The sequence below is a fragment of the Molothrus aeneus genome, chromosome 16 (assembly GCF_037042795.1).
Source record: "Molothrus aeneus isolate 106 chromosome 16, BPBGC_Maene_1.0, whole genome shotgun sequence".
Classification (NCBI taxonomy): domain Eukaryota; kingdom Metazoa; phylum Chordata; class Aves; order Passeriformes; family Icteridae; genus Molothrus; species Molothrus aeneus.
In genome coordinates this window covers 5,808,770-5,828,114 of record NC_089661.1, presented here as the reverse complement: position 1 = coordinate 5,828,114, position 19,345 = coordinate 5,808,770, and positions in this window count along the sequence as shown.

Below are 19,345 nucleotides of genomic sequence, written 5' to 3'. Positions count from 1 at the left end.
TTACAGCAAGCCTTGTTGAAGGGCAGTATTAAACCTTTTATTTACAGAGAGCAATTGGGTCACTTCCCTCCTCTAAATATTCCAGACCAAATGTTTGTTGGCTTGATTTATAAAGAATTAGCAGGAATTACACATCAGTCAGAGTAGCTGCACACAGTTCAGTCTGTACCAGAGGTCTATCTGCTGGAAAATCAAAGCCAACATATTTTCAAGGCTGGTTTCAAAGGAGATGAGAGAAAATCTACAAAATGGGATTTTCCTAAACTAAGATTCAGGTTGGGGTTAATGACATTTAGGTTACAGCCTCAGGACATACCTCAAGTGTGTGCAGCCACTTAGCAGCTTAAGCCTTATTGAGGGTTATTCCTTCCAATAATGAACGTGAGTTTCTGTTTTTAGGGTGATAAACAATATTCTCCTCAGTGAGCAAAGAGATTAACAATACATGACATTAAACACAAGATGTGCAAAAAGGAACAGCACACTCACTAACTCCTCTGAGCTTTATATCATCTCAAAACATAAATTTTGTTGCCAATGGAACTCTATATAAGAATTAATTAGGGAACTTCACAAGCAGTCAAAACTCTTGTATGCCATTATAAATTTATCATTGCTGAAAGGATCTATTTCTGCTGTCAGACATCATGCTTATGTGGCAGAATATGGAATAAATAATCTTCTTCCTATATAAAGAGCCCTGGAAAAATGTTTGGAAAACTCATTTTTAAAAAGCCAAACGTGTTTATTTTCTGTAAGGCATTGCTGATGAAACAACCAGCTAGTATGCTGACATTCAAATATTCAAACATTTGCAGCAGATTCCTTGGTCTCCACAATCAGGGTGTTGAATTCTGCAGTGCTTGAGCCTATCTATAGGTGTTTCCCCCAAAAGAGGCAGGAGGTGTGCTGGGAGTAAACCCCTGACATCTGAGTGCTCAGGCAGTCCTTTTGCACTGCAGGACCAACCTACCTTTGCATTCATTTTCATTTGAATTGCATTAACCAGAAACAATTGCTCTTCTCAGGAGTTTTCTAAGCTTATCTCACTCATTCCAGTGTCAGTATTAGATGTGTAATAACAGTTATATATCTAACAGTATCAAGATACTTGGGAAAGCCAGTACTCTGTATTTCCAGTTATTACATGTAGTTAAACATTCTGTGCTACTTCTTATTTCAGTAACTCAACAATTCCACCCCTAACAGGTGTCAGAATAGGTGATATAGGCAGGGGAATTACATATGCTTCTCCTGTAGACATTCAAGGCCCAGCCAATATGAGAATCTGTTCCTAAAGTGACTTCACTTGCAACTGAGAAAAATTCTTTTTCCCATCCCCTGTGCACTCTCAGGTGCCTCGTGCAGCTCAAAGACCATCACAGCTAACAAGAATTCAGATTACAGGAGTCTGCACAGCACTACTGACACAAGCTCCTGTGGGACCTTGCCCTGGCTGTCCCCACTGTCTTCTGCACAGTGCCAAGAAACACAGCATGAAAGAAGGGCTGAGCAGTGGAGAAAGTGGGAGCAGGAAAAGGTGATGAAAGAACTGCTGAAGAGCCCAAATTTAACCCTCTGAGGGCTGAACTGGCAGGACTGGTTCTGCAGGTGGTACTGCAGAGCCTGGATGTGAGTGCTGGGTGGTGAAATGAGAGCGGGAGGAGGAAGGACAGGGGACCAGAGCAGTGAGGATGTGAGGGGCTGCCCAGAGGAGCTGACTCAGGGCAGAGCCTGGGCAGTCTCAGCAGGCACTGTCCCCACCAGGAAAGGGCTGTGCCTGGGTATTCACACTCACAGTGGCTGTAAACTGAGGGCAGAAACACTTCAGAGAAAATGATGTTCTAATTTTTTTCTTTGGCTCTTGGAATGGACAATGTGTTATCCTGTTGTTTTTAGCTTTGGGGACCCTCAGACAGGTAAGGATTTAATGCTGTCAAAACCTCCAGTCTGAGTCCTTCCTATCTCTTGGGTTCTTTTGCATCAGATCCTCTCATGTCTCTGTTGCATCATTTTACTGACAGGCCAGATTTGCCAGAAATTCACACTTTTGCTGCACATCTTTCACACACACAGTGTACTGTGGGTGTGATCCTCATCCTGCTTTGTCTGCTGTTTTTATCCATGTCACCTTAAATGCACAATATTAGACAAAACTGCTCAGGAGCAATATTTTTTTAGGTAGCAAATCTGTGTGGTTTAATGTTATCATTTCTAACTGAATGTGATATGTTGAGCTGTGTGAAGCTGTTGCCCCATAAATACCTGGGAGTGCCTGAGATGTGTTTATTTGTGGTTCAGCTTGCTGCCTGATGAGCAGGGGCTTTCTCACACATTCTTCTTGTTATTTTTTCATGTTTCATTTTCTTACAGGCTCATGGTCGGTTGTTTTATAATGCCATGCAGATGAAGTTCCTTCTGTGATAAAGAGCTTTAGAGCCATTTTCAAAGTGTGACTTTGCTGAAGTTAATCTGTCATATCACTCTTACATGTTTGAAATGTTCCCCTTTTATTGTAGTGAGTCCTTAACGTGGGTGTGATGTGCATGAAACAAATCCCTGAGAGGGACATCCTGCAGCCTCTTTGGGTGCTCCTGTTCCTATGGGCTCTCTACCCAGACACAGTGCACAGCCTCCCTTGCAAGAAATCAAATGTCAGCACTTGTGGGTACACCTGCATTGCTCAAAGTTAGCCCTAAAAATTAGATTAGAAATTTGGGTTGGATAATAAGACTGTCTGTCTTTCAGTGATGGTATTGAAACAGTGAAGTATTTTCTGGAAGAGATTACAGTTCCTTTTAAAGAAGAAAGGCAAGAGAAATTTCTGTTGGGAATGGTTAGGTAGAGTTGATTTGGATTTGGGAAGGACCTAGGTATTTTGGGAGGTCCCTTCCATCCCATAATTCTGCATTCTATGCTTCATCATTTCACAGACAGTCTAGCAAGATGCAAAAATCTTAATGGAGGTTGTTAAAATAGAAATCTGTCAAGTTTCTGTGAATTACAAGCCAAGCAGAAGATCTCCAGAGAGAGGGGGGAAACAACTCTGAAAACCTTGTACTCAAAGATGGGTCTACACCTGAGAACATTAACACAATGTGAAAGCCTGAAAACATCTGCCATCAAGTGAGATCCAGGAGATCTGTGTGAAACCAGATCTGTGTGAAACTCTAACTACAGCCTGTTCTGAACATGTAGGAGCAGATGAAAATGTGGAGATACTGAAGAAACTTAGAGTTAAGGGGCAATGAGCAGTGGAAAAAAGAATTCTGTACTTTAATTTATATATTATTTTCTAATGTCTGAGAATTGAAGTCTTGAGCAGTTTTCATTCTTAATAATATTTATGAAATGGGTTAATTGATTTATTCAAGTTCCTGAATGTTAAAAATGTTTGATTTTAGATTTTGATCATGTTATAGGTAAAAGCTATCCTGGCATGAAGAGACATTTGGGGGAAGAGCAGTGTGAAGGTAATTACGTTTAGGTGTTATATTTTAAACATGGTAGCATGTAGTGTTTTGACAATCCCTAGCTTTTATTAGTTTAGGTATTCAGTTCTAATGAAAATTTTAATAATAGACCATGACCACCTCTGTAGAGAAAACACAGAGGCTGTAAATGCTACAGAAATAGTGTTAATGGGTGAAATTAGAAAATGAATACTTTGTAGGGAACAGAAATAACAAGCACACCCTGCTGGCTGCTCAGTGAGCAGAAATAACAATTCAGCCCCTATAAAACAGATAAACAGGCTGTAGCTGGGCTGAGTTGGAGTGTGGAGGATGAGGGATCTTGCAGGATTTAGACAGCAAATTCATCTCTTTGGATGGTAGATGGAAATATGGCAGGCAGATCCAAAGCAATGCAAACTGGAAGAAAGAGTTTTAAAATGTTTGCCCATGAGGATGTCTTCAAAATTGTTGCAAGAGTCATAAGGTGTCATATTGTTAAGGACCACTTAGGTATGTTTGCTGAATAAGGAGATGTAAAAGAATGAAAAAAGCTATGAAATGAGGGAGAAGGTTGTATTAAGGAGATAAAAATGTAGAAAGTTGCTAAAATGAGGAAGTAAATGAATAATGCTATATGCTTCTTTCTCTAACTTATCTAAGATGGCAACAGAAATACTTGAATTAAAATGAATATATCTTTTTATCCAACACACAGTTCTCCAATTTTCCTTGCATAAAGCTCACTTATGGCATGTATCAGAGGTGATTTCTTCATAGTATTCTATACTGGCTTTGCCTGAGGCTCACTATTGAGCTTGAAGGAGTCTTTGGGATTGAACTTGATTTCTTTGGCAGTGGTAAATTAGATACTTCCATTGATGCATTTAAATGTGAAAGGAAAATGGGCTTGATGAGGATTTTATACTGCATGGCAATTTAGGACTGAGGTATGCACAATTCCTGTTTTACCATCCAGCATCTCGCTTGTACCATTAATGGGATCTCCAGAATTTCAAGTTTAATGAAGGTTTTGAATGAAAGATGTTTGGATATCTACAGGTGTTAAACTTTTACTTGATATCTTTGTCCCAGATTTCCTTTCTCTTAAATATACATCTACTCCTTACTGTCTTTTATTTTTTCCTCTGAGGTGGAAAATTTGTTCAAAAAATTCAACTGATGCTGGGAATACAACCAGAATCTGTGTCCAGTGTATTGGCTCAGAGGGAGCTTTGGCTGACATTGAACTGGGTGGTCCCTTGTGAAGGCCAAATGTGACTGCCAGGGGCTAAAAAGACCAGGCTTCTGTAGTGTGATTCTCTCTGCTGATTTTTAATACAGCTTTTTGTTGATTGATTGAGCTTTCAGGGAAACCACACCAATACAGCTTTTGGGCTACAGACTTCCCCAGCCTTTAAATAGTTACAGACAAAAAAATATCTGTTTAATCACTCTTCTCATGATTTGTACTTTGGCTCTACATAGAGCTGCTTTTAAATATTCCTGTGGTCAGAGAAGGATGAATAGTCCATAACATTTGTCTGATTCTAAACACAATGCCTTGTGAAAGCTGACCTAGGACAGAGACTAGACAGAACTAAAGAATAAAGTAGGGATTTATTAGAAGGCCTCTATGGATCCACCTTGGGCAGCACAAGGGCCCAGCCAGAGCTGCACCCAAGATGAACCAAAATGGTCACAAAATGGACGACCAGGCACGGGGTCTGTCACTGTGATCAGTTCTGCTCCATTTGCATCTTGCAGTTCATTGTCCAGTTACAGCTTTAGCCCATGCAGTCCCATCCTTCTTGTTTTTCTCTCTTCAGTCCATATTGTTTAGGCTCTTGGGCCTGAAATTTGGATTGGTTGTCCTTGGTCCCCAGCTAGAGAAGGAATTGTTTTGTCTTCAATGTGAAGAGAGCTCACCATCCCCTGATACGAAGCTCAGAAGTGCACACTAAAGCAGCACAGAATCTGGAAAATACAAAAGCTAAAACCTGAGGCATCAAACAGAGGAGTACATTATGATGTGCCACCAGCAGGAGCCCTGGCTGTGGGTTCTGCATGGGCTGGGCAGGGAGGTGTCACACCCTGTGCATGCTGAGGGGACTGCTCCTCCCTGCAAAGCCAGGGACAGACCCAACCTTTGGTCCTGCTCACTTGTCCCAAACAATCAATTTATCTGTGCAGCCACACTGATGCTCCAGCTAAGCTTGCTGCATTAATTATATCTGCCCTGAGCTTACAAGCTTTTAGAGCTATTTTGAACATAAATTTTGCAAGCTTGCAAGACAGCAAGGGGTTTTCTTCTTCCAAGGTACCCAACTTGCAATTAAATGGAACTGCCAGGTGCTGGTCATTACCAAAACTCTCCCTCAATCTGCAGATTTTGGATAAAGGATTGATAATTCTAAATTATTGAATCAGTACCAGGGAATGGTTATACTTTTAGACACTTTGTGTTGGAGATTTTCTGTCACTCTCAAAATGGGACCTATTCAAGTATGTTCTTGCCAAGGAATGTGACAGAGACATTTTCTTCAATGTACTCCTTTACAAGTTAAAAGCATGGACTGAGATGCATTACACCCATTTAAACCCACAACTGGGTCTAATGTGCACTCTCTTGGTGTTGTGAGTAGCTAATGATGGAGTATTTGGGCTCTAACAGAACTGTATAATTTAAAAAATGCCAACTAATATACCACAAATTCTGGTTTAGAATGTAACAGTCCGTGTAGTGCTGTCTGGGTGCACTTAAGGAGGTCTCTGTTTGCTCCCTCAGGATGAGGTGAAATGTGTAATTTGGGAAATCTGAACAGAGAATTTGTGAAGAGATGGCACAGAGACAGGAATATTTTTAAGCCCATGTTAGAAAGTATTTCCCAGGAAGCTGAGTGTAATTTTGTGAGATTCTGGATGCTTCCTCCTGTGTTTTCTTAAACTCAGTCTGTTTGTGGATAGCTTCCATCACCATGCCTGTGTTTTTGTATTAATAACCACACTTATTCACAGTAGTCTTTAACTGGAAAGTGTTCTGAAACTGTTAGGTGTTGTGATGGAGTAGGAAGGAGAGCTTTTATCTGCCAAGCATTGTTTTGGGTCAATAATTAGTTTGTGGTCCACCAACACAAAAAACCTACTGAGTGTCTATTTGATATCTACTTTTGATGAAAGATTTCATTGCTGGTTTAAATTCTCTGGCTTCTGTTTAATCTCTTCCAGTGGTTCAGCTGCTATAGGAGAAGAATGTAAGACCTGTTATATTGTTCATTACTTACATACATAAATATTTGAATATTTTGATATTTCAGTCCTATCTGTTGTAGGGGCTTTGTTTTGAAAAGTATCTTCTTCTAGCAAGCCACAGCAGACTTCCTGATTGTTCCAAAGATGAGTTCTTAGCAAAATAAATGGCAACAGAGCTATAAACTGAACTGAAGAGAGCTGCTTTTAATAGAAACCTTCGATCTCAAGTTTTCTGCAGAGTGCTCTTGGAAGACAAAATCAGGAAAATGAGCTAGGCTGGGACAGCCCCAGAAAACACCAGTTTAGGGACCCATAGCTTGAATGCCATCAGTGTGTCCTGTAAAACACCTGACTGAGGAGGGAGCCCAGCCAAGCCCTTGTGTGCCCCCAATGCAGAGTGGCATAGTTTCTTTCATATGGGCTAAACATTTATGTCTCTTTATGAAGGGATTTTGTGAGAAGAGAATGCTGCTCTCACAAAGGGCAGCCTCTGAATGTGGGCCATGGAGAGTTGCAGGAGTTACTGCAAAGGCAAGCCCAGCAATGGTTCCTTTTATCTCTGCTGGTTTCTCTCCTCCTCACCCCTCACTCCCAACGTAGATCATATTCCTTAAAGCAGCTGCTTGACTTCCAAAAATGCTCAACCCTCCCGTCTCCCACTGAGAGGAGGAAATGGTTACTATGGCTTCACTGCACAAGAACAGATGCATTTCAATATGTTGGGTACTAAGCACACTGTTAGTGCTCCAGGCTGTTTAAGTCCAGAACAGGATTGGCCCATGGATAGCCCAGATAATGCTGCCCTGGCTCCAAATTCCTTTTTGATACTATAGAGAGTATCAGTGCAAAATAACAGGGGAGGTCTGAGTCCTGCTTGTGCTCTTCCTTCCCTGGTGTTTCACCAGTTTTCAGACTTATTAAGGGCCCTAGGAGAGGGGAATGCCTTCAGATGAGCCAAAGGCTGCATCTGGGACTGATCCTACCCTCAGTATATAAGGAAACAGTCAATGGACATATGTGGGTTAAGAAAGTGGGGGTGGGAAGCTGTGGCAATTTCCAGCAAAGGGGAATTTCCAAGGAAGGGGATTTTGGTGTTTATGCTATCTACCTGTTAATATATTACAAGGTATTAAAGGGAAGAGAGTGCACACTGTACATTGGAGTTGAGAGAAACTAATTTTCAGACTTTGGGGAAATTTGAGTGGGGATCTTAGTGGTGTGGTTTGAACCCTCCTCTCTGTGCAAAGTTAGTGAGTGAATCATCAGAAACATTTTGACATTCTGCCCATGCAATTCTATTCACTTCAGCTCATTTCTAAAACCTGATTCTGTGTTCTGATGTATTCATTCTGAAGGGAGTCGGGGTGGACTGGGAATAGTTTCTGGATCTTTTCCTCCATCACTAACTTCTATAGGGGCTCTAAATAGAAATGTAGCATACTTTGCTGAAGCACATGAAATGTCAGTTCTACAGTGCTGTCATTCATAAGAACTCAGTGATGTTATGGTAGTCAGTTCCCTAAAATCACACTCATTTTGGCATTTCTCTATTTTTTCATCTTTGCAGAAAATGGTGGCTCTGAGAATCAACCTGTCTAATTTGAGTGAGACCTTCCATTAAGTGAACAAATAAGCTCTCTCTTTCTGATTGTCTCAGATCTTGAAAGGTTTTCAAAAGTCCTTTTTTTGCTAACATCACAAAGCTTTACAGTTTAGAAAGCCTAGAATTCAAAGCTTCATCTACATTTTTAATCTACAAAAGTAAATCTTCTGCACATCTTAGACTTCTGGCAAGTGGGTCTCTTATTTTAATCCTCCATTATTTCTTTTGATTGGAGTTTTACTGCTGTGTTTTCTAAAGTACTGCAATTCATATCTTTCATATATGAAATGTGTTTAAAGACTTGTCCATCTGCAAGGTCATTTATTTTGTAGGCATCTTTATAAATCAACCCAAGTACTCTAAACACAATAGCAGGGTAATTTATAGGTGCCCTCAGTGGGGATGCAAAAAGATTTGAATAAATCATTGGAGATCAGGCAGAAAATAGGTAATTGGAGTGATATCTCTAGGGGGGGAAATAACAGAGCTGTTTGCAAATAGCACAGAAATATCCCAGTCAGCACGTGGGACAGGTGAGCCCCAAGCAGAGTCACCTGTGCAAGGAGCACAGTGAGGACAAGTGCCCAGCACTCAGTGCCAGCGTTGGCACTGGGTCCCTGTGCTGGCCAGGATGGGCACAGCTGCCTTGCAAGGGATGTGTGAGCTTGGGCTTGTGGTGGCTGTAAGGAAAGGGAATTATTGCTCTGGTCTGCTCCTGACAGCTACTAAAGAGCCTGTCCTGAGATGCTCTGGGAGGTTGTGCTGCAAAGAACAGTGTCTAAATACAATTTATCACTAGGCTGTCCCCAAGACAAGGCTCATGAGCCCAGCAGGACCAGCCCTGAAGTCTGTGAGTGGCACAGCCAGGGCTGGGTGTGTGCAGCTCCCTGTGTGATTCTGGTCCTGTGCCACCTGTAATATATCCTCATCCTATGCTTCAGAGGCACGTGTTTGTCTTGGCTAAATTCCTCCTTCTACTAAATCTATATCATCTCTGAAAGGTTGGGGCAGAGCAAGAGTTGATGCTTAAATTTCTTTCTTATCTGGATACCATTTAATCGACTTTTGACTTTTTATGCAGCATCTCTTCCATGTGTGACTTTCTTTTCACTCTTGTTCTGAAGTGAACAGGATGTGATATGCTCAAAACAACATCTGAGGCTATCAAAACACAATGAATATTGTGTGAAAAATATAAAAGAAAAGGAGAAAACATTAAAAAGATTTAGTTCCAGTGAAAGAGCATCTCATCTTCCTACCTCATTCTTGGCCTCTGAGGCTTACCTTGAGGTGAGCCTAGGAATCATCAAAAGTTGCCCTTTCTTTGACAGTCAGGACTTATTTCTGTGTCTGTTAAAGCCCTTTGCACATTAATGCCCTGGCCCTTTGTTGGATTCCCTTTTTCTGTGGCTTGGGCAGGACAGCTGTAACAACTTCACTGAAATGTCCAAGAGCAGAATAAAATCAGTCTGGCAAAGAAATGTTAGTTTCTTTATCCTTGTGGGATTGTGTGTATATACAATAAAAGGGAGTTCAGTGTTCCTTACTGGTTACTTAGAAGATTACCCTTCCAGCAGCCTCAGTTCACTGAGGCACTTAAGCATGGATTTAATTTTAAGCACAGAATGAAGTGAGAGCCAGTTGTCAGCTCTGTGCTTTTCATCTCCCCAGCTTGAATTATCTTCCTTGCTGCTCTGATCTTATCTTCCACTTACATATTCTCAGTCCTCTATGGCTTCCTATCTTGTCACCTGTTTCACATACCTTAATCTCACCTTAAAAATGCCACCCAGTTCTTCCTATCTGCAGAGATTTGCCTCACACAGAGGCAGTCTCTCAATCCCACCTGACACTGGCAAATTCTCTTGACCTGCAGCACATTCTTTTTTTCTGAGCACAGGGCTGCTACTCTTCTTCCCCTGTTCCTGTCCCCCACCCCACCAGGGACCTTGCTGGTGGTCCTTTGCCACATATGCCAGCACTTTCCCAAATAATTCTCAGCCTTTATTCCTCTCACTCATCTCATTGTTCTTTACCATAATTTAATTTGAATGTATGGTATGGATTAAAAAATCCAGAACAACAGGTGTCACAAAGAATTATATTCCCAAACGACAGGGTCAATATTCTTTGTAAGAGCTGTGTAAATTCAGGTGCAAAGGTCAGGCATGGATCTGAGCTCCAGCTGACCCAGGGGGTTCATTCCTGGTCACTGCATGGAAAGACAAGTGGGTGATGTTTGAGGAAGGAGGCCCAGGAGAGATACCAATGCACACAGTGCCTCTCATTTGCATTTTCCTTGCATGTTAATGTCTGTGGATGCTTTATTTTAGAGCTGATTGGAAGGACTGATTACATTAGTCTGTTATTGAAGGAAGGTATTTGCAGAGGACAACAATAATGAAAGCTGTTAAAGCTTCAATACATACCAGCTTTCAAAATCACAAAAAATGTCACCCTTTCAAGATTTTTTGGTCTTCACCTTTTCAGTTCTTCCAATTTTAACATAGTAAATGTAGTAAAACCTCTGGTGAATGGCCATTTAAACTTTTCTTACAACTTTGATGCTAGAGGACAGAATTTGGTCACTCATGAAGTTGTGCTACTATTCACTGCCAGTAATATAGTAAATCAGTTCTCCCTTTTATGATAAACTGCACTTTATTTCTTATAAAGTGCTGTAATTTCACTCTACTGAAACACTTTTTCTCCCCAGCAAAATTAATTTCAAGTCATGTTTATTTACCTGACTAACCTTGTCTTTGCTTGTTGCATCACTTGTTTTTCAGTAAGTGCTGCTGGGATTTACTGTGACTTGTTAACTATTACTTCCACCAATTGCCTGTTTAAATTGTATTATTCAGATTGTAACATGGCTGAAATGACAGGAATTAAAAATAGATCCTTTTCTCTAGGGCTCAAGACATAGAACATAAAATAAAATGCCTTGAAAACTTGTTAAAAGTCCGGATTAATTCTAAAATTCATAAATAAAGTGATTGCAGCAATTAACTTAGTCTCTCTTAAGAGACTCTAACTATACAAGTTAATCTCTGAAGGTTCTTTGAAAGTATTGCCCACAGTCATTTCCAGGCATGAGGTCTCAGCAGAGCCCTGTCCTACTTGAGAGGCTCAGGCTCACTGAGGCAGGAGGATTTCTGACTGATGCTCCTAGGAGCCTGCCTTTGCTTTGCTGCAAATGTGCTCTGGGAGCAAGAGCCAAAAGCAGTGGTGGCATGTAATCATTAGCAAAGGCTTCTATAACCTTTTTAGAAGTCAGCTCTGACCGCATTTCCTAATGTGTCCCTGCCATGAGCAAGTTACTTTGTTTGTGAGAATTAATTCAAAGCCAGTAACAAACTACCGGGACAGTTTTGTCTGAGGTTCTGCTCATAAATTTGAGAATGCCCCATTTACCAAGTGACCAGTTTTACTTAAACATTTTTCAAACACTGCCTTAGAGAATTAGGAAGACCAGGAGAGGGAGAAGAGTTGCTGTTTCTGTTTAAAACACAAGCCAGAGGTTTTTAATGATCTTTAGTCTGCAGCTCCCACAGGGTAACTCAGCAATGTGCTGTTAATTAGCTAGGTTGTATAATTGGAGCCATGGCTGTGTGCAATTCAATGTGAGTGACAGAAGCTGCTCAAAAGGCAAAATAAAATGTATGTGATATGAAGTTGCTGAGCTCCCTGTGCCTCTTCAGCCTGCAATAAGTACTAGAGCTGGCTGTTTAAAAATTGGCCCACAGCTGTCCACAGACCATTGTGGTGGTATTGCAGTCCCTGGATGATACCTGAAAGCTGCTGGTCATATCCTTCACTCCAAAAAAGGAGTGAACAAATAAATCCCAAAAGAGCTGCAAAGCTCCATACTCTAACTGAAATAGCTTAATTGTTTTGTACCAAAGGAAAAAACACCTTGTTTTCCTGGCAGGGGCTGGAGGCAGATGCACACCTTCACATTTGGACTAAGCTGGCCAGTCCCAAAGCAGTTCTCATGCAGGAGCCAGGGATCTGCAATGCAGAGAAGAGTTTCTGATTTTACAGATCAGAAAACTGAAACACAAAAAGGTAAAATTAATTACCCCAGATCTGTTTTTCCCATGGTATTGTCATTTATAAAACTGGAGCTGGTCCATGCTAATTCTTCATCCAGTTGGCTCTGAAGCTTTTCTGTCCTGTTTAGTGCAGCACATCTTTAATCACAGGCAATATATTCTGTGACAGAGCCTTGTAGGTCTTGCATAGTGGGTAGATAGAGCAATAAAGTGAGCGTGTAAGGACTGAAGTGCAGCTTCTCATCACAATTACTTGGCAGTCATGCCTTGAGTTCAGAACACCCTGAACGATGGTCTAATTCTTACTACATTTATCACTGGTAAAGATGTGGTTGCTGATCTCACTGAAGGCTCCTTCTGGTTTTTAAGTGATTATTTTGCTTTAAGGCATGATGTGTCCCAGCACTTTCTATCAGTTACAAATGCTATTTTTCCCCCTAGGGCCCAGTGGAATTTGTCATGGATGTTTTTGCTGCTGTTGGGTTCTGTGAGGCCATTCTGGCTCACTGTTATCTATGGCACTCTCAAACTCTTGGGTTTAGTTACATTTCAAGAACAGTTTCTCTGTTTCTTGTAAACTGCAAATGTCCTTGAAGAACATTTAATTCTCTGCAGTTTTCCATCTTAGATTTTATCAAAATGTATAGCAAACTCAGTTAAATTCCTTTACAGATAAAAATGAAGGACATATGGTTGAAAAGGACATACGGATACAAAATGTGCATATTTATACAAACATGCCCTGGTCAGCTGAGATTATCCTTTTCTTTGTCTTGAGATCAAAATGCAGTAAGACAGAGAGGATAGTGCAGTTCCTACACAGCCAGATATAAACCTTGCAAAAGGCATTAGGAAGATTTCCAGTGATTTCCCTCAGCCTTGGATCAGATCTTTGTTGCTGGGTGAACACCAGTGAGCAGTTTGGGCTAACTTTAACCATGTGCAAACCCCTTGTGAGCAGTTAAACACACCAAATATTTTCAGTGTAATTTCATTTCCATTTTGAGTGTGTACTAAATGCTAAATAAATAAATAAATATAAAAAATAAGCTTAACCAAAGAACAACCTGCACAATGGATTCATAAGGAGGTGATGATATGGACAGAAAGGTTTGCCTGTTGTTTCTGACAGTGCTAATTACCTTCTCTACAGCTTCTGAGATGCTCAACTCCTGTGTGGGTAAACAGCTCAGCTAGTAAATAAGTGTGTAGAGTCTGTAGATCTACACCAGCTACATAAGATGATCTGTTCCTAAAGCATCTGCCTGTAACATCAAATATTCAGACAGCCCAAGAGTTTAGCTGTTTGAATTTCAAAATCTCATAAAGATAAATCTCATAAAGCGCTCTGCTGTCAGCTTATAAACATGGTTTGTGTTTTTCTTGTGCTGCTTGTGTTTTCTGAGAGGATTGTTTTCATAGTTTAATAAGAACATTCATGTCCATGACACACCTTCCAGCGATCCTATTTCAATATACTGAAATACCTCATCAGTGGCAGCTTTGGATTGAAAATGGGCTTTTGTGAATCATGGGGACCATTAAAAAGAAGACATTTTCTTGTCTGTATGTTCAACAGCTTTCTAATTTCTCTTGTGTCTTTCAAGTAGCATTGCAATTGCCTGTGTTAGTAGAGCATTTTACAAATCACTAAGATTTAAATTCTTTTCCTAGTCTCTAATGAGATCAAATGTAGCCAAACAAATCTGGAAGATTTGCACTCTGTTATGGGCAATAGGGAATATTTCCTATAGTAATTCCTGTTCTGTTAATATCAGGTAAGAGTGTCCATGTGTATATTGCATAACTCTCATTTTATTTCCTTTCTACCTTTAAATGTTGCTATATTTCATAACAAATATGATGTAAAAAGCCACTTCTCAGTAACAGAGAGAAGAAAAAGAAGATGCATTAAAATATTGGGTATTTCCTGGTGAAGCAGCTTGTGTTGCCAGCTCCCATTCCCATTCCATGGAAGCTGAGGGCCTTCCAGCTTTCTCTTGTTCTCAGCAAAGCCTGTGGGGCTCAGTGGCTCCTGCAGTGCTCTGTGCTGGAGATGTGCTGTGGCTGCTGGCAGTTATATGTGCAGTGCTGGGAGATCTCAGGGAAAATGGTTTTATGAGGAATATAAACTCCCAACTGCAACACTGCATCAAGGTGGTCTAGAAACTGATGAGCTCAGAGCTCATCTCAATACTTAAGTAAAGAGCCAGAGCTGTCAATTGGAAAAAGGGTATGCCTGAAAAGAAAAAGGCATGTGATAGATGCCATCTATCCTCTCTCTCTCTCAAACTGAAATCTGTATTTCCCTGTATGTCCCTCTCAGGCTGCAATGGGAAGGTTGCATGGCCTGGGGGCTGGGAGGCTGCTCAAAGTGCCACAGGTCAAATCTCACTTCTGCACTGGATGAAGATAAACCTTCCTTATCTGTTCAGCCATGAGATAGCAACAGCTGTCCTGTGCAGGGCCAGGAGCTGGACCTTGAGGATCCTTGTGGAGCCCTTCCAGCTCAAGATATTCCACGATTCTGTGATTCCAAGGGTCAGCAGTGGATTTATGGTAAAACAAAAGGGAGGAAAGTTGTGGAGCTTCTTTGCAGAAAGATGCTTCCAGTGCAAGCTTCTCCCTCCAGACCAGTACAGGGTAAGCAGCTCGTAGGAAGGATAAGAATTCCAGGCTTGAGAGGCCCCCCAATCCTCCTCCTCCAATGGGATAACTGCACCAGTCCTGACAGCTGCCTGTCTAATCTATCTTCAGAGATCCCCTCTGATGGGACCACTCTTCCTCCACGTAAACTATTCCTTTCATATCTCTTTCCATTAAATAATTTTCTTGATGTGTGTCTTGAATCTTCTGTTTACTGCTGCTCAACCTATTTGACATACAAAGGAAAAAGATTGTTCTTTCCTTGCTTGCATAAAGTGCTCCCAGTTAAGCACACCCAATCTTTTCCCGTTTGATGTTTATTTTGCAGTGCATTGTGTAGTAGTAAGGGTATGAAAACAATCTGAATCCACCAGCCGGCTCAGAAAGTGTCAGCCAAGGATGCTAAAAGGCCTGAAAGTTTGGAGAAGTTTGAACTTGAATTTAGATGACAAGCTTTGGCCAGGGTCCAGCTGTTGCTAAAAACCATTCTGCTGTGCAGACAGTAGCTTTAACAAGCTGGAGAGATGGGCTGCCAGCCAAGCTTTGCTGGGCACAGGCAGAAACCTGGGCCACGTGCTGAATAGGAAGTGCAAGAAAGACAAAATATTGATGTCCAGGGGCCCTGCACATACAGACAGGTCATTCTGGGGCTGGACACACAGAAGGCCAAGTAACATTTGGTAGCTGATGTGGGCACAAGCAGCACTTGAGCCACAAAGATACTGTGTTAGGGCCATCCCTACTTATAAAAATACCCCAAAAGGCCAAGAATCACTCCTGAGAAGTGATCTTGGCCCCTTGGGACTGCAGTGTGAAGCTGGAAAGTCAGCCTCAGTCCCACCTCTTGCCAGTCAAATATGAATATACAAAATATGTAGGCATATTGTCTGCTGTCACAACTCATCTGTAAAGCAGATGTTTCTTCTGGGGAATTATTCATGCTAAAGATCACACTTCAAAGTTAACAATAATTGTCATTTGTTCCCTTTAAAAAAAATGAAAGCTGGAAATCAAATTAATGATTACATTTTCTCAAGGGAAGAGACAGAAGAGGGAATATGATCCTTTTGGTATATTTGTAGCAAATAGTTTTAGGCAAACATATTGCTTCCACACTATTTTCACATGGATTTAGATAAGAGGGATACAAATAACAGGGGAATAAGAGAAATTGCAGAGGAGGATGGGACAGGAAAAAGAGTACAGAGGGGCTGAAATGAGAAGACTGTACGGTCTAGAGGGTGAATACATTTGGGCAACAAAGAAAGCAGCATCCTGAAGGGAAAAGCAGTCCATAAATGTGTAGAAATTGCAAAATCCTGCGCTAGCAGACAAAGCCAGGCAGGTATTTTTAGGGCAGTATGGTAAACATGATGCTGAGAGACTTGGCTCAATGTCCTGCATTGTTCCTTAAACCTGGCTGTGCATGTGACCTGTCTTGGTGTGGGCAGGCTGCAAGGAGAGGCTGCAGCCCATGAGGTTTTCTTATGGGTCACTGCTCTGCAGCCTCCTGGTTAGGACTTCATTTCAGTGAGCTCCTACGACTTCACAGAAGCCAGAAGCAGTTGTGTTTCAAATTACTGCATGCTTTATCACCCAGACAAATTTTTACCTACCTTGGGTCAGATACAGGATGAATGGCAGCCTCTAAGTGTTTATGAATTGCCTGGGAAGTCAGAGTCCTGTGTGACACTCTTCTTGGACTCACAGGCTGCTTTCCCATGAATAAGTTAAATGGTGCCAAGGCACATTCCCAGGCACCAGAGCTGAGCTGTGTGCCTGCATTGCCAGGATGGTCCTGACTGGTCTGCCATAGAGGTGCAGAACCCCCTTTTGGCTGGTTTGGGTCCCACAAGTCTGTCCATATAGAAATCTTCCACATGAAACATTTTGGACTCACTCACTGACCAAGATTTTCAACAATAATATTTTGCTTGGTAAATTTCTGATCTTAACTGACTATATGCACAATTTCAGAAGTGGAAAAATGACTATTTTGCATTTATGTCAGCCACATAAACACTGATGTATGGACTTATATAACTGTTTATTGTTAGTGAAAGTTAAGAAAATATTTTGAAAAATGATACCAATATTTTGATTCTTCATATTTATCTCTTCTTGGAAATTCCTTGGATCATTAATCAATATTGTTACTTCCCTTTACCAAAGACTATTCAAAAAACTATAAATGCATTCCAGAGTCAGGCTTCATCAAGATTTCTTATCATCAGTTCAGAAGCTTGTACCAAGGGCTAGTGCAATTGCTGTTATGAACTTTGAAAAGGGTAGTTGAATGCTATAGCCTTCATTAAGTTTTGATAAATGCATTCACTTCAAGTTTGTATCCCAAAGATGTTACTTTGGCTTGACTAACTCAAGAAAAAATGATGTGTGTTGGAATTTTCAGGATGAGTGTCTTACCTGGAAGGTGGGAAGGAAACACAGTTGTTATTTAGATATTTAAATGTATTTATTTTTAATATTAAAGCTGACAATTCATGACAAGTCTGTGCTCATTTTATTTCCAGTTCCTAAAATCAGCTCCCCTCTTGAGCCAGTTTGGGATTAAGGGTCTGGTGTATAAATTGTTACATGGCACAGTGCTGGATAATTAAACAGCTGCTTTGCACAGAGCTCCCTCCCTCTCTGACAAAGCAGATGTTTCATCTCTCTGATGATTTCCAGTGTTCCTCAATAACACACAGTGTAAATCAGCTTTGCTCACAGCTCTGATCTGTTGGAGCTTCCTGAGCACGGATCAGAGCCCAGCATCCGGCGCTTGGTACCTCAGGGCTGCCTGCATCTCATGGTACTGCAGAAAAGAGAGAGTTTGCAGCTTTTGTGGGTGTTTTAAGTACAAGTGCATATTCAGAAATGATCATCACTAGGAGAGTTTCAACTGTAATTTACTTTTGACCTTTGGTGTGAATCTACCTCCATAATTTTTTCTAAGAGCTGTGCACCTGTCCCAGTGAGTGCCCATCAATCAGCACATCCCCATGAGTGAAGGTACATCAGCACATCCCTGTGAGTGGTCACCAGCACTTCCCAAAGAGTGCCCACCAGCACATCCCACTCAGTGCCCATCACCCCATCCCAAAAAATGCCCATCACCCCATCCCAGTGAGTGCCCACCAGCACATCCCAATGAGTGAGTACCCATCACGCCATCCCAAGGGGTGCCCATCACCCCATCCCAATGAGTGCCCACCAGCATATCCCAATGAGTGAGTGCCCATCACCCCATCCCAGTGAGTGCTCATCACCCCATCCCAATGAGTGCCCACCAGCACATCCCCACCAGGCCAGAGCAGCTCCCCCCAGTCTAACACCTGTTACAGGTGTCAGACCCGGTGCCATCATTTGCATTCCAAGAGCTGTGAGTGGGAGCACAGCCTTACAGGAGGAGCAGGAGCAAGAGGGATGCACAAATGGGAGTCGCCTTTTGCCTCCCTCCTGCAGCTGGCAATGACAGTCTGAGCTGCTCAACTCCATCCTGAGCCCTCAGCAGCATCCACTCAGCACCCTGGGTGAGAGCTCACAGGGTGCGTGTGTCAGCAGGAGAATGTGAATCTCTCCTGTGTTTACCTTCTGGTCAGAAGCACCAAGCAAATCCCAAGTGATAGATGAGCTGAACAAAACAATGCATCAGGTCAAGTGGAATACATTCCTCATCAAGCTGGAAAGATATTCCTGCATCATTCTTTTCTGCCCTTTGTTATCACTTGATTTTTAAAAAGACTCTGTGTGCACAGAGCTGCAATGAGCAGCATCCTCCAGGTAAAGCCCTCCTGCCCTGCCCTGCTGCCAGGGTCTTGTGGCTGATGCTGGAGCTGTTTCCCAGTGTGTCAGGCAGCTGCTAAAATCTGTGATGAAAAGAGGAATATGATAGTATTATATATATTATAATATTATAAATATTGGGAAGTGATAGCCAGGCTGTCCCATGGAAGTGTGTGTGTGTGAGTCAAGCCAGACAGCCTGACCATCCTGTCTTCAATCAAACACTGATTTCCAAAGGCCTGTACTTCCTCAGACACATATTTCCATTTAGTTATGTGCTTTGCTAGGATAAATTTCATACAATGTGGAGATTTTTGGACTTGCAGATTTTTTAATTGGCCCTGCTAGGATGTACACGATGTTCTTATTCCTAATTTATGTTATACATATTTATACCCATTTCCAGTGTATTTATAATGGGAATAAAGTTTATACCTCAATCCATATTTACTCCCAGATGGGAAAATGCCCATGAACTTCTTATTCAGGGGATAAATGGGTATTGTAGTACATGGTCCATATTCTGCATTGTTATATGCTCATCCAAC